At 38.4% G+C, this 13417-nt stretch overlaps 1 protein-coding gene across 1 annotated transcript in view; it reads left to right on the top strand.

The window, feature by feature from the left end:
- LOC140195290 (aryl hydrocarbon receptor-like) overlaps window positions 1-13417 on the top strand; it is a 219428-nt gene that overhangs the window by 137960 nt on the left and 68051 nt on the right. The window lies entirely within an intron of this gene.

Here is a 13417-nt window from a genome sequence, read left to right as displayed (position 1 = left end):
AACCTTACACTCTCCATCTTAATGAAGAAATTTATTATCTTATTCTCATTATTTCCCACGGAATTCCACACTACTTTCTCTTTGCACAATACCAGGTCTAGAATAGCATTTCCTCAAGCAGTTTCTCCGTGAATTATCACATGCTTTGCATAAATTACTGCACTATAATGTGGTTCATCTAAGTTGTATGTAGAGGAAAACGATTGATTATCAGAGTTCTACCCTTAATGCATACATCCCTAATTTTCTATTTAATTCCATTCCCTGTTTGGGATTTATCACCACTTATATACAACAAAGTTTAAAAGTGTAATGGTATTGGGTTGCTGACCACAAAGTTTTAAACCAATTGTATATAAATAGTCATGGATGCTGTCACTAAAGGAAGATTACACTATAACTACCCAGTCTTCAAAGACTATTTTAGTTGCCTGTTTATTCTCCATGACAGGTTTGGCTGCCAATACCTCACTATTTGAGAGGTTGGTCCCCTGTCCCTACCAAGGAGAAGATGCTTCCAACTAACAAAGTAGATTAAAACACAGTTAATTTATTTTCAATGTTAGAATTTAAATCCACACAACATTCTTAAAACACATTTAAAACTCAGAGGATTTCTATCCTAAACATTTCCAAATTCACAGATTTCTAAAACACAAATCATTTCTAAAGCACAAATGATTTCTTTAACTTAAGTGATAAAGGGTTTCAAGAGCAGACGTGCAGTTCTTATAAACTAAAATACATGTCAACAAGTTGCAGACAAACAAATTGTCTGTTGCAGAAACTGAAGCTACAAGAATGAATTCTTGTTCACCCTCTATTTCTTTCATGGCTTCGTCTTGATGCTCCTTACTCCATTCCTAGTAAGCCTGAACTGCTCTCTACATTTATACCCTTTTTCTTCTGAAAGGATCCATAGATATCCTTTTAACAGACTAAAAACAGTTTTGGGAGACATCGATCTTTGTTTAATGTTTGCAATTCACAATGAATACTATAAATCTAACTTCCTTGAGTACGTGAACCCTACATACTAGAAACCCATCAGTTATTTATGTGCTAAATGGTACTATCCATCTGTTCTACAAGCTTCTTTGCACTAAGCAACTTCAGAGTCTGCTTGTCTGTTTGCAGGAACCCAAATTAAACAACCCATTGTCTTGTACTGCATCTTGAGAAGCAATATACAGAGCTTATTTGCAAAGCTATATTTTAATTCAAAGCTGATTACTACTTTCTGTATACGTTTTAAGAATTGAAGACTGATTTCCCTTTACAACAAGAATTAAACTGTTAGCTGGAGGTTTACTTACATCTGTCTTTTATCTTACAAGTGGTGGCTGTGTTTAGAAAGCAAGGTTAGCAATAAAAGGGGTCAATATATATCACAAAGGAAGGGGGATTATGCTTCAACTGTGTAAGATTGACATCCTCAAGAAAATAAAAAATGCCCATGCTGGAAATGTGAAATTAAAATCAAAAAATGGTTAAGCATTCAGGAAGTCGGGCAGTATCTGTGAAAGAGGAACTTTGTTAATATTTAAAGTCTGAAAAACTGATTAGTTGATGAAGGTTCTCAGACATGGAACACCTTAATTCTTTCCATAGATGCTGCCTGACCTGCCAAGTGCTTCCAGCATTTTATACCTTAATTTCAAATCCATAAGTATTGTCACAGCTATTGCTTTTTAATTGTGTAAACTTTATTATGACCGGCTGGTGGCGTAGTGGCATCAGCGTCGGACGTCGGGACGAAAGGTCCTGGGTTCGAATCCAGTCAGCCGGCTCCCCTGCACGCTTTCCATCTGTGCTGGGCTACGAGCTGGTGATCTTTTTGGAAACTCACCCGGCAGAAGGCAATGGCAAACCACTGCTGTAACTTGCCTCGTATGCGATTCCTCACTATGTCAGAGAGGCGTGGTGGGAAATCATCCGCTAACCAGAGAAACTCCGGATGCGATGTACCTAAAATAAAAACATTTCTCAACTGCTCTGATTCGTGAACTGAGCTGTTCTAGTCTTTGTCATCTGTACTATCCAGCTGAAGAGATCTCAAAGTAACTCCAGAAAAGTTCCAGAGAACATATTTTTTAAAGCTGTTTATTTTTCCAGTTAATACCATCCATAACCACAAAGGTTAATGCCCTGACAAATCAAAAATGTATGAGAATAAATCACACTGACTCTTGCCACAATGAAAAATTAAAGTGAATAGCAGACAGTTCTTTCTGAAAAGTAAAGTAAAATCATATAGAGCTTTTTACCCAAGGATAGCTTATGCCACATTTCTGTAAAGATACTACATTTGATGCCAACCAATGTGGGTAGTTTTAACTTCTGTTATTGTGCATCATGAAGGAAGTCAAAACAAATCTGATTATAAAGTAGCCTTTTTGTAAATATTTTAATTTGTTGAAAACTAACAATATTCCATCTAGGGATTCCTGTGTACATTAGCTGGATATTAGTTCAGTGGCTACATATATGGCTAGGCACAGCTCAACCATCATCTATAAATTTTGTTGGTAGGATATTAGAAGGTGATGAGGAGGCATACAGGAATGAGACAAAGCAATTGGTTGAGTGATGTTGAAACAATGGCCTTGTACTCAGCATCAGCCAAACCATGAAATTGATTGTTGACTTCAGAAGGGGGAAGTTGGGAGAACACACCAGTCTTCATAAACACAAGAGATCTTGCAGATGCTGGGAGTCTGGAGTACAAAAAAGTGTTGGGGGAACTCAGTAGGTTAGGTAGCATCTGCAGATAGGAGTAAACATTAGGGCCCATTCAACAATCCTGATGAAATGTTATCCTCTCCATAGATGCTGTATGACCTGTTGACTTCCTCCAACATTTTGTGTGTGTTACTCCAATCCTCGTAAAGTGGTCAGCAGTGGAAGAGATGAGCAGCTTCAAGCTCCTGGGTGTCAGCATCTGAGAGGATCTATTCTGGACCCATTGTATTGATGCAATCACAAAGAAAGTGTGCCAGTGGCTATGCTTCATTAGGAATTTAAGGAGACTTGGTACATCAGCAAAGACTCATGCAACTTTCTACAAATGTACCATGGAGAGCATTCTGACTGGCTGCATCACTACCTGGTATATATAGAGGCTCCAACGCACAGAATAATAAGAGCCAGCTCCATCACAGATACAATCCTCCCCACCATTGAAGATATCTTCAGAAGGCAGCATCCATCATTAAGGGCCCTCACTACCCAAGACATAACCCTGTTCCTTTGCTACCATCAGGGAAGAGGTACAAAAGCCTGAAGATGTTTTAGTAACAGCTTCTTCCCCTCTTCGTCAAATTTCTGAATGAACTCATGAACACTACTGCCTTTGTACTATGTATTTATTTGACTTTTTATTGTTAACTTGTAATTTGTTAAGTCTTACACTGTGCTGCTGTCACAAAACAAAAAAATTCACAACATAAGCTATAATAAATCTGAAAAAGAATATACAAAAAAAGAATTAAAATGAAAGAAACCACATTAAGAAAGCAACATTATGCTAATATAGTCATTTGCAAGATGCAATATTGTTTTTATCCAGCGCAGTATTTTCAGAATGGTCTGTCTGGCCCTCTTGAAGTCTTTCCTTAAACAGTAGTCTACCATTCAACAACTGTTTTGAAAGGCAAAACATTTTCTAGTCTTTCAAACAAGCTTCTAATAGTTATTCAATTGTGTCATTGTTTGAAACATTAATGCCATGAAAACTGACTTACATGAATTTTTAGGAGAACTGAATTTAATGTACATGTTATATATATATATATATATATTAAACAGTTTCTGAAGCAAAATGTTGCTGTAGAAGTTTAACCTGTATGACAGCACAGAACAAATTTGTCATTTTTTTCTTTGCTTCTAAAATGGTTACTTAATTTTCTCAAAGTACTGAGGTTGTATGTTTGCATTTTAACCAAATTATTTTGCTCATCATGTGGTTATGTACTAATTTGATTTCATAATTATAATAAAATAAACTTAAACAATAGCAAAGTACTGATAAATTCTTGATATAAAATTGTTTACTTCAATAGACGAAAGCTGCAAACATTTTCCAGCTATTGCTAATCTGCGGTGCTACCTCTGTGTTCATGCAATACCCTTTATACTTAAAGGGTATTGGACACCACATCCAATTTCTCATCCAGGAAGTGTACGATGTGCTTCCAAGCCCATCAAACCTGCACACATGGGGCAAGGCAGAGTCATCTGTGTGCCCACTGTGCTCCAAGCGAGGAACCCGAGCACATCCTCAGCGGCTGTGCAAGGGCACTTGGTGAGGGACGGTACAGGTGGAGGCATGATCAGGTCCTGAAGACCATCGCTGAAGCCGTCAGCGCAGGAGTTGAGTGGGCGAAGCGGCCCCGACCCTCCAAGCAGACCGTTGCTTTTGTCAGAGCTGGGGAGCAGCCAATACCTGCCAAAAGAACATCTGCAGGCATTCTGACCTCTGCAAGGGACTGGCAGCTGTTGGTGGACCTTGAAAGGCAGCTGAAGTTCCCAGCCATATCGCAGCCACCACCCTGCGACCAGACATTGTCCTAGTGTCTGAGTCGACTAAGCAAGTGGTGCTGCTGGAGTTGACAGTCCTATGGGAAGATAGCTTGGAAGAGGCCTTTGAAAGGAAACTCTCCAAGTACGCAGGACTGGTCAGCAACTGTCAGCAGGCTGGATGGAGAGCGAGGTGTCTCCCAGTGGAGGTTGGTTGTAGGAGATTCGTAGCCCATTCTTTAGTTACAGCCTTCAGCATTTTGGGCATCGAGGGAGAGAGGGAGAGGAGAGCCATCTGCAGTACCACCGATGTGGCAGAGAGGGCCTCAAGATGGCTGTGGCTCAAAAGAGGGGAGCCGTGGAGTCATAAGTAGCTAGCCATCTGGACACAACCTGGGGTCTGATCAGCCCCGGCTGGGTCACCTGGAGGAAGTTGTATGATGTTGAAAGACCCGAAACGCCCGATGATTCCAGGAACATCACTGAAGATGTGTCCAGAAGCATCAATAGATGTATGTACACAGCAGTAGGATAAACTGTGGTGAAACTAATGATTTTGTTGAGTTTGCTTGATAACTAGAAAATGGACAAAATGTACCCTGTTATATTTGACTGCATTTTATTCTGCATATATTTTATCTGAGGTTGGATGGGACTTCAGCTCGAGGTCATGGGTTAAGAGTGAAAGTTGAAAAGTTTAAGGGCAGCAAGAGGGGAAACTTCTTCACACAGAAAGTCATGAGAGTGTGGAACAAGCTGCCAGCACAAGTGGCACATGTGAGCTCGATTTCAACATTTAAGAGAAGTTTGGATAGGTACATGGATGGTTGGGGTATGGAGGGCTATGGTCCCGGTGCTGGTCAAAGGAACTAGGCAGTTTAAATGGTTCGGTACAGACTAGGTGGGCCAAAGGGCTTTGCTATACTTTTCTATGGCTTTATGGAATAACTGAAGAAGGATTTTGAGTTTTGAGCATTATTTCTGAAATAAACTATAAGTATTATGGGAAAGTAATGTAAATATCCTTGTAAGAAATTAAAATAACTGCTTTTGATTTAAAAGCAAATTTTGTCATTAATTGATAGAATAATTTTTAGAACTAATTCATTAAAATTATTGAAAAGACCATTAAAAATTGGCCCTTTGGTTGTAAAGGCACAGAACCTGGGCAGTAGCAACATGTTGCATTAAGTGGATCTGTTCTTTATTAACCTCTTGTAATGATGCAGTGTCATAGTAGATACCTTGGACAGACTTAAGGATGTGACAAGTTTAAAAGAATATTGGACAAATATGGACAAATAAGCTGAGCTTGCACGGGCATTTAGCTAGTATGGTCTAATTAGGATGAAGCGGCTGTTTCTGTGCTGTGTGACTGATGAAAACTGAGCTCTGAAATATTTCCCAATTGATAATTAACTCTATTTAGAATCACCTCAGGTGAAAGAATAAAAAAAAACACGTAGCACTCAGAGCATTCAGACATCTAAGGTTTACCTGCCTGTTTGCTGTTTGTACCATGAATACTATTTATGAATTAAAACACTTTGTGCTTCTACAGCACATTAGTTGGTGTTATGTGAGTAACAGCAACCCTGTGCCTTAACACTGTTAATTCTGCTTTCTACACTTAAGTTACTAGTTCCAAATTTAACCACCACCAACTAGCTAAGGCAACTGTGCTGCACCAAAGAGCGATATATGAGGTCATTCTTACTCTTAGCCATTAGACTCTATAATGAGTCAAACTATAGCGGGGGATTTGATGATCCCCTCCTGTTAGACTGTTTAAGCAATTTAATTTTGATTCTTTCTTACCTGTCTTCTAATATGTGTATATATGTGCACTTCTAATGCGCCTGTGACACTATAATTTCCTTTTGAGATCAGTAAAGTATCTACCTATCTAGTTACATGTTGTCAAATCCAGAAACACCAAGTTTTTTGAAGAACAGGTGGTTCCACATCTGCTAAAATGCACCATTATTGAATTGACAGGATAGCTCCACGTTGCTAGGATTTCCACCAGTTACGCAGGGGAATTTTCCGTCAGACTTGTAACAAGAGTCACGATGTCTTTGTAGGATTTTTTGGGCAGTAAATATCGAAGAAGGAGAAAGTAAGTTCCTTTATTGATCAAAGTTCAAAGCACATTCATTATCAAAGTATGTATAATAGAACCTTGAGATTCGTCTCCTTGCAGGCAGCCACAAAAACAAGAAACCCAAAAGAACACATTAAAAGACCAACAGACCCCTAATGCACAGAGAAAGGAAAAAAAATGCAAATCATGCCAACAGTAAAAGCAAACAATAGCAACAGCATTCAGAATGAAAGTAAGTCCATAGACACGAAGCCCAAAACATCCGGAGTAGCTCACAGCCTCAGCCTCAGTTCATCGTGCAGCAAAGCAAAACATCGCGGAACTCGTCGACATGAAACCCGGGGCAGCTGGACCAGGTCCACAGCCTCAGCCTCAGATCATCACACAGCAGAACGAAATGTGGCATAGTTCACAGACACGAAGCCTGGAGCAGGCCCACAGCTTCAGACTTATTAGAGGCAAGGAGCCGAACAGATGTCATGGAGCAGCAAGCAGAACTTGCCCAACTCTTCCTCCAGCCCTGACACCTTGCCTTTTCAATCCATCTGGCCTGGCATTAAATTGTCCAAACATTAGGTTGTTCCTCACTCTAAGACCCAGGCCCTGCTGCATCAATACACTCTGGACCCCACCATCACTTTCCAGCCAGTTCTCGACCTTTTGCTTACTATTATTATTATACTCATTATGTGTATGTGATTTATGTACAGTTAAGCACTTTCACTTAAAATAAATTGTATATTAATTCACTTTTTTTCTCTTTTTGATTGTCTTTGAATGTTAGAGACATCAAAGATGACTAAAAGTCCCTCACTGTACTTAATGCTATCACAGCTGCACGCTCTTGGACATGTTTCAGGGCAGATCATCCTCAATCCTTATTTGGAGGGTCTGTCACCAGGAGCCAACATCCCCAATAACCTGTCCTGGTCCAACCACATAAATGCCAAGAAACTGCAAAGTTTTGGACACAGCTCAGCACATCATGAAATCCAGCCTCCCCTGGATGGACTCCGTCTATACTTCCTGCTGCCTCAGTAAAGCAGCCAGTATAATCAAAGACACTACTCACCCCAGACATTCTCTCTTCTCTCCTCTCAGATTGGGCTGAAGATATAAAAGCCTGAAAGCATGTACCATCAGGCACAATTTCTACCCCACTATTTCGCTACTATTGAATGGTTCTTTAGACAGTAAGATGGACTCTTGATTCATAATCTATCTCGTTGTGTTCTTATGCTTTACTGTGTACCTGCATTGCAGTTTCTCTGTAGCTGTTACACTTTATTCCATATTCTATTATTGTTTTAAATTGTACTGCCTTAATGCACTGTGTATTGAAAGAACCTATATGAATAGTAAGTTTTTCACTGTACCTTAGTATACTTGACAATAGCAAACCAATTCAAATTCTTTCTTTTGCTCACTCTCTTCTTCCCTTCTACCAAATTTTTTTCTCATTTCCTTTCTCATTTTTAATAAAAAGTCTATTAAAAGCTTTATTAGCTGCTGATGAGCTCACTGAACAATGTCTAATGGTTTTATGTTATGTAATGATAATCTGATTGAATGTCCTAAATAATGTTATCAGTTCAGAATCAGCTTTAATATCGCTGGCATAAAGAATGTCATGAAATTTCTTAACGGCAACAGTACAATGAAATACATGGTAAATACCGAGGGGAAAAAAAAACAGAATTGCAGTAACTATGTATATGTGTATTAAATAGTCAAGTTAAAGTAAGTCATGCAAAAAAAATGAAAAAAGTAGTGAAGAAGTGTTCATGGGTTCAATGTCCATTTAGAAATTGGGTGGCAGAGAGGAAGAAGTAGTTCCTGAATCGCTGAGTGTGTACCTTCAGGCTTCTGTATCTCCTTCTTGTATCATTTATCTGCAATATTGCTGTTTGACACATATGCTCAGTGTTGACCCAATTAGTTACCCAATTGAAATATCTAGCATTGCCATATTGCTGACATGAAATATATGTCACAATTTCAGAATCTCCCATTGTTAATATTGATAAGCAATTTCAGCCTTTGAATTTATGGTTTAGAGTGGCATCAAATTGACAGGCATAAATTGCAACGTTACAAATAATCTTCATTATTTTACTGATTGACAATTATCACTCAGCAAACAACATCCTAATTATATCCTTTTGTGGTTATATTTTTTAAATTTCCTTTAAATCTGTTTATATCAGGCCTAAGCAACTCATAAAATAAATATCTTAACATATAGCCTTTTACGACCCTGAATAAATGAGCCATATTCCAATAAAATAAGTCACCTGTTAAAAATATGGATTTGTTACTATGTGCCGGAACTCTGTTGTGAATTTATTGGGTTTCCTGTAATGAAATTAAATGAAACATTAATGTTTGTAGACAATTTAATTGCCTTTTACATCCTGGCAGTTGCATGAAAAATCAATTATGCAATTGCTGGGCGCACAGTCTCTAGTCATTGCTCAGTAGTGGGAATGGCTTTATCCATGATGGACTGAGCTGTCTCCAGTACATTTTGTAGGCTCTTCCGTTCAAGGATATTGGTGTTTCTATACCAGCCTGTTATGCCACTGTGCATCTATAGATGTTTGTCAGAGTTTTAGGTGACATGCCAAATCTTGGCAATCTTCTAAGAAAGTAGAGGAGCTGCCATGCCTTCTTGGTAATGGCACTTACGCGCTAGATCCAGGACTGATCCACTGAAATGATAACACAGAGGAATTTAAAGTTGTTAATTCTCTGGTCACCTGATGAAGACTGGCTCATGGACCTCTTCTTTTATCCTCCTGAAGTCAATAATCAGCACTTTGGTTTTGGGGACATTGAGTAAGAGATTGTTGTTATAGCATTGTTCAGACAGATTTTCAGTCTCCCTCCTATGTGCTGATTTGTCATCACCTTTGATTTAGACAATGACAGCTGTGTTGTCAACGATCTTAAATACTGTGTGGTACTTTTATTCAGAGATCTAAATACATTTTTTCCTAAAATCTAGGCCATTATTTTCTGAGGTAAAATTATTTAATTTCTTGCTTCTTGGATGTTTCTGTTATCTCTAAAGAAGCCGATTCTATTTGATGACTACTTCTTTGTACAAGTTTCAGTCCAGATTTTGCATTTGTAATGATGGTGTAGCATTTATCATGCTGGAACATGAAAAGGCTTGCAACTGTAGGATGTTCATATGTCCATGGTTTAATACAAAAAATCTGATGTAATTATCAATGATTTAACCCTGATAACAAACATTTGTCTTTGTTCTGCTAATTTCAGTTAAATTTTATCTCCTTCTGTTTACACCTACTCCAGCCCAATATGTTATACTCTTTTGTAACTGTTATAACAATAGTTGTTATACACTACTCCTATTACTACCTTCATTAGCTCTGCTTTCTCACGATGATTGTCATTAAGCTTTCTGCTGTCAAAAGATTTTGAAAATATTTCTGTCAGTCAGATATTTCAAAACTGTAATGGATTGTACTCATTATAGTTATAATATATTGAACATTAAAAAATAAATATCTGATCCTGGAAATTTTAAATAAATATAGAAAATGCTAGAAACACTTCACTGAGGAAAGGGAGTTACTATTTCGGATCAAAAAGCTTCCTGGTGACCTGAGATATTAACTCTCATTAGAGACTGCACTCTTCTTGTAAGTATTTCCAGCAAGTTCGGTTTTTGCTAGCTATGTATTTTTCAGCACTCAATGTCACCTTCCTTTGAGAATTTCTTGTGCGTTTCTTTAATTTTCTTTTTTAAATTATTTTTTGATAGCTTTCTATTGTAAAATTGCTTTGTCCTTTCCGCTCTCATCAGTTAACTTGGTCATCTTCAGTTAAGATAGAAGTCTAAATTACCAGACATCCCACCCTGCAAAAACTCATTTCAGGGAGGTAGCACCATCAATTTGCGGGAGACTTCCCGGGGAGGTGGTATGTCTGCAATAGAGTAGCTCCTGAGCAGCTAGCCAGCTGGTTTAAATAATGTTAGCTACGCTAATGAACGAATGACACCTGTTAAACTCACCTCCACACGTCTTTTACATTTTAACCCACCATGGGCAATAGAAAAGTCCCTGTTGCAAACAGTGCAGCGAGCAACACTGTCATTATTTTTGACCCCTATTAGGCAGGGGTACACTTTAGTGTAGTCTGGGGTGACGTACGTTTTATATTTTCTTTTTTTTTGGAACACTCTGCCATGGCACGCTCTCTCTCTCTCGTTCGTGCGTTCTGTCTCTTTCGCTCTCTCGCTTGCTTTCTCTCTCTCGCTTTCTCTCTCTCTCACTTGCTTTCTCTCTCTCTCGCTTTCTCTCTCGCTCTCTCACTTGCTTTCTCTTGCTCGCTCTCAAAAAAATTGATTTCTGTGATATTGTATATAATTTGCGGGCATCAGGGAACCACTATTCATATGCGGGAGGCTCCCGGAACTTCCGGGAGAGGTGGGATGTCTGAATTACATAGTTTACAAGCGATGTGTCTAGCCTACATTGTTTGACATTTTGCACATTATTTTACAGACTAGCACAGAACTATTAGTTTAAAATTGTTTCATTAAAGTCTGTCATTGTAACGTGTGGCTGTGCTGTGTTGCTCAGCATTAGGATTACAATACAAAAATTTGGAATATTGCTGATCAGCAAAGTAATAATTTTAATTTTATTTACTGTATACACCTTTTGATATTTAAATAGCGTTGTTGCATTTATTTACAAACTTCAATATCAAATCCCAATTATCGTTCAGAGGATGTTGGCATAGTTCTCTTGGTTATAGGTAGGATATTGCAGGATGCAGGATCCGGACCAAATGACAACGTAGGAATGACACTGTATTACCAAGTCAGGTCATGTGTGCGACTCAGAGGGAAAACTACAGGTGGTGATGTTATTTTAAGAATCGTCTACTCAGTGTTTTATTAATGAAATATCTAAGAATTAGATTTTCCTCTTGGAACTGTGATTTAAAATTGTTTCGTAAAATTAGTCCAAGGTTAAAGCATTTCATTGTATGTTTTGATGTACATGAGCCAAATAAAGACTTTATCAAAATAGATTTCATGTTATATTTTTGTTACTTAAGTGCTTTCCTTCATCCAGAGTTTTTTTTTAAAGTAAATCCACTAATTGCATTTGGTATTTTCTGTTTCTTTGACTAAGTGTAATTGTAGATTATTTTATTACATTGAGACATAGAGACTTACTACTTATTATTCACGATTTTCTCTCCCCCCTCCCCCCACCTCCCAATTTCTTCGCTATAGTTTGTGGAATGCTGAAAGCTTATTATGGCTGAGAACAGCTTGGATATTTCAAATGACTTTTTTATGTTGCTCTTAGACTATGGTCTTGACTGATACTTTGATATGGCTAGACTATAGCTAGACCCAAAATGATTTTCATTTTCCAAGGAAATGTCTGGATTGGATAAAAAGCATTTGCCGTAGGTGATTTCCTTTCCTTTAATCATTGCAGGCAGCTGTTGCCTCACTGTAATCTACTAATATGGTATAAAAGAATGAGACTAAAATTTTCTAATCTGTATGGCAATGAATCACATAAAACTTTTTAAAAATTATTTTTGTCCAGGGATCTGGACTCTGCTTACAAATCCATCATTTATTATCTCTCACTAATAGCCTTTGAGAAGGCGACAGGTCACCTTCTTGAACCATTACAGTTATTCTGGTGAAGCTCGTCTAATGGTGCTCTTTTGTCACTGCTTCGTTGCTGTTGGGCCTGTCTCCAAATCAGAGATTAGAGTTGGGAGGGAGAAATGGGGAGAGAGTCAGAAAGTGTGGTGTTCCCCTTTATCGTATCCTACTTCTCCTTGGTGGTAGAGATTATGAATTTGGAAAGTGTTTTTGGAATAGTCTGGACAAGCAATTGGCATACATTTTGTAGATTATGGTAGAGAGAGTCAGAATAAAGTTTATTATTATGGATATGTCCTGAAATTTGTGGAAGCAATATAGTATAAGACTCAAAAATTACTAATAATCACAATAAATGGTGTGAAAGAAGAATAGCAAGGTTCATAGATCATTCAGAAATCTGATGCAGGAGGGGAAAAGCTTTTCTTAAACATTGTGTGCAGGTCTTTAGGCTCCTGTATCTCCTCCCTGATGGTAGTAATTAGCAAAGGGCGTATCCCAGATGGTGAGGACCTTTAATGGTGGATGCCATGGATACTGCCTTCTCGAGGCACCACCTTTTCAAAGTGTCCTTGATGGTCTAGAGGACTGTGCCTGTGATGGAGCTGGCTGAATCTACCACCCTCTGTGGACCCTTGCGACCATCTGTATTGGGGCTGCTATTCCAGGCAATGATGCAGCCAGTCATAATGCTCTTCAGTGCATCAGTAGAAATTTGTGAGAGTGGTGACCATACCAAATATCCTCAAACCCCTAATGAAGTATAGCCATCGCTGTACCTTCTTTGTGATTGCATCAATGTGTTGGGCCCAGGATATATTCTCTGAGATGTTGATGCTCATGAAGTTGAAGCTGCTTATCCTTTCCACTGCTGACTTTTTGATAAGTACTGTTGTGTGTTCTCCTGACTTTCACTTCCTGAAGTCCACAATCAATTTTAGTTCTTTTTTTAAAATAATTGTATTATGTTTAGAATGGAAGGGCTGCTTGCAACTACACTCAGCCAGGCAGATGGAATATATTCCATCACTTGTGCCTTGCAAATAGTGGAAAGCTCTTGAGGGGACAAGAGGTGAGACTATAGGGACTGTTTCTGTACATAGGCTACTTTGAATCTATGAGCT

This window comes from Mobula birostris, chromosome 3, assembly GCF_030028105.1.
Source record: "Mobula birostris isolate sMobBir1 chromosome 3, sMobBir1.hap1, whole genome shotgun sequence".
In the NCBI taxonomy this organism is placed as follows: Eukaryota; Metazoa; Chordata; class Chondrichthyes; order Myliobatiformes; family Myliobatidae; genus Mobula; species Mobula birostris.
Note: the sequence above shows the minus strand (reverse complement) of the source record. Positions and strands in the feature narration are given on the sequence as shown.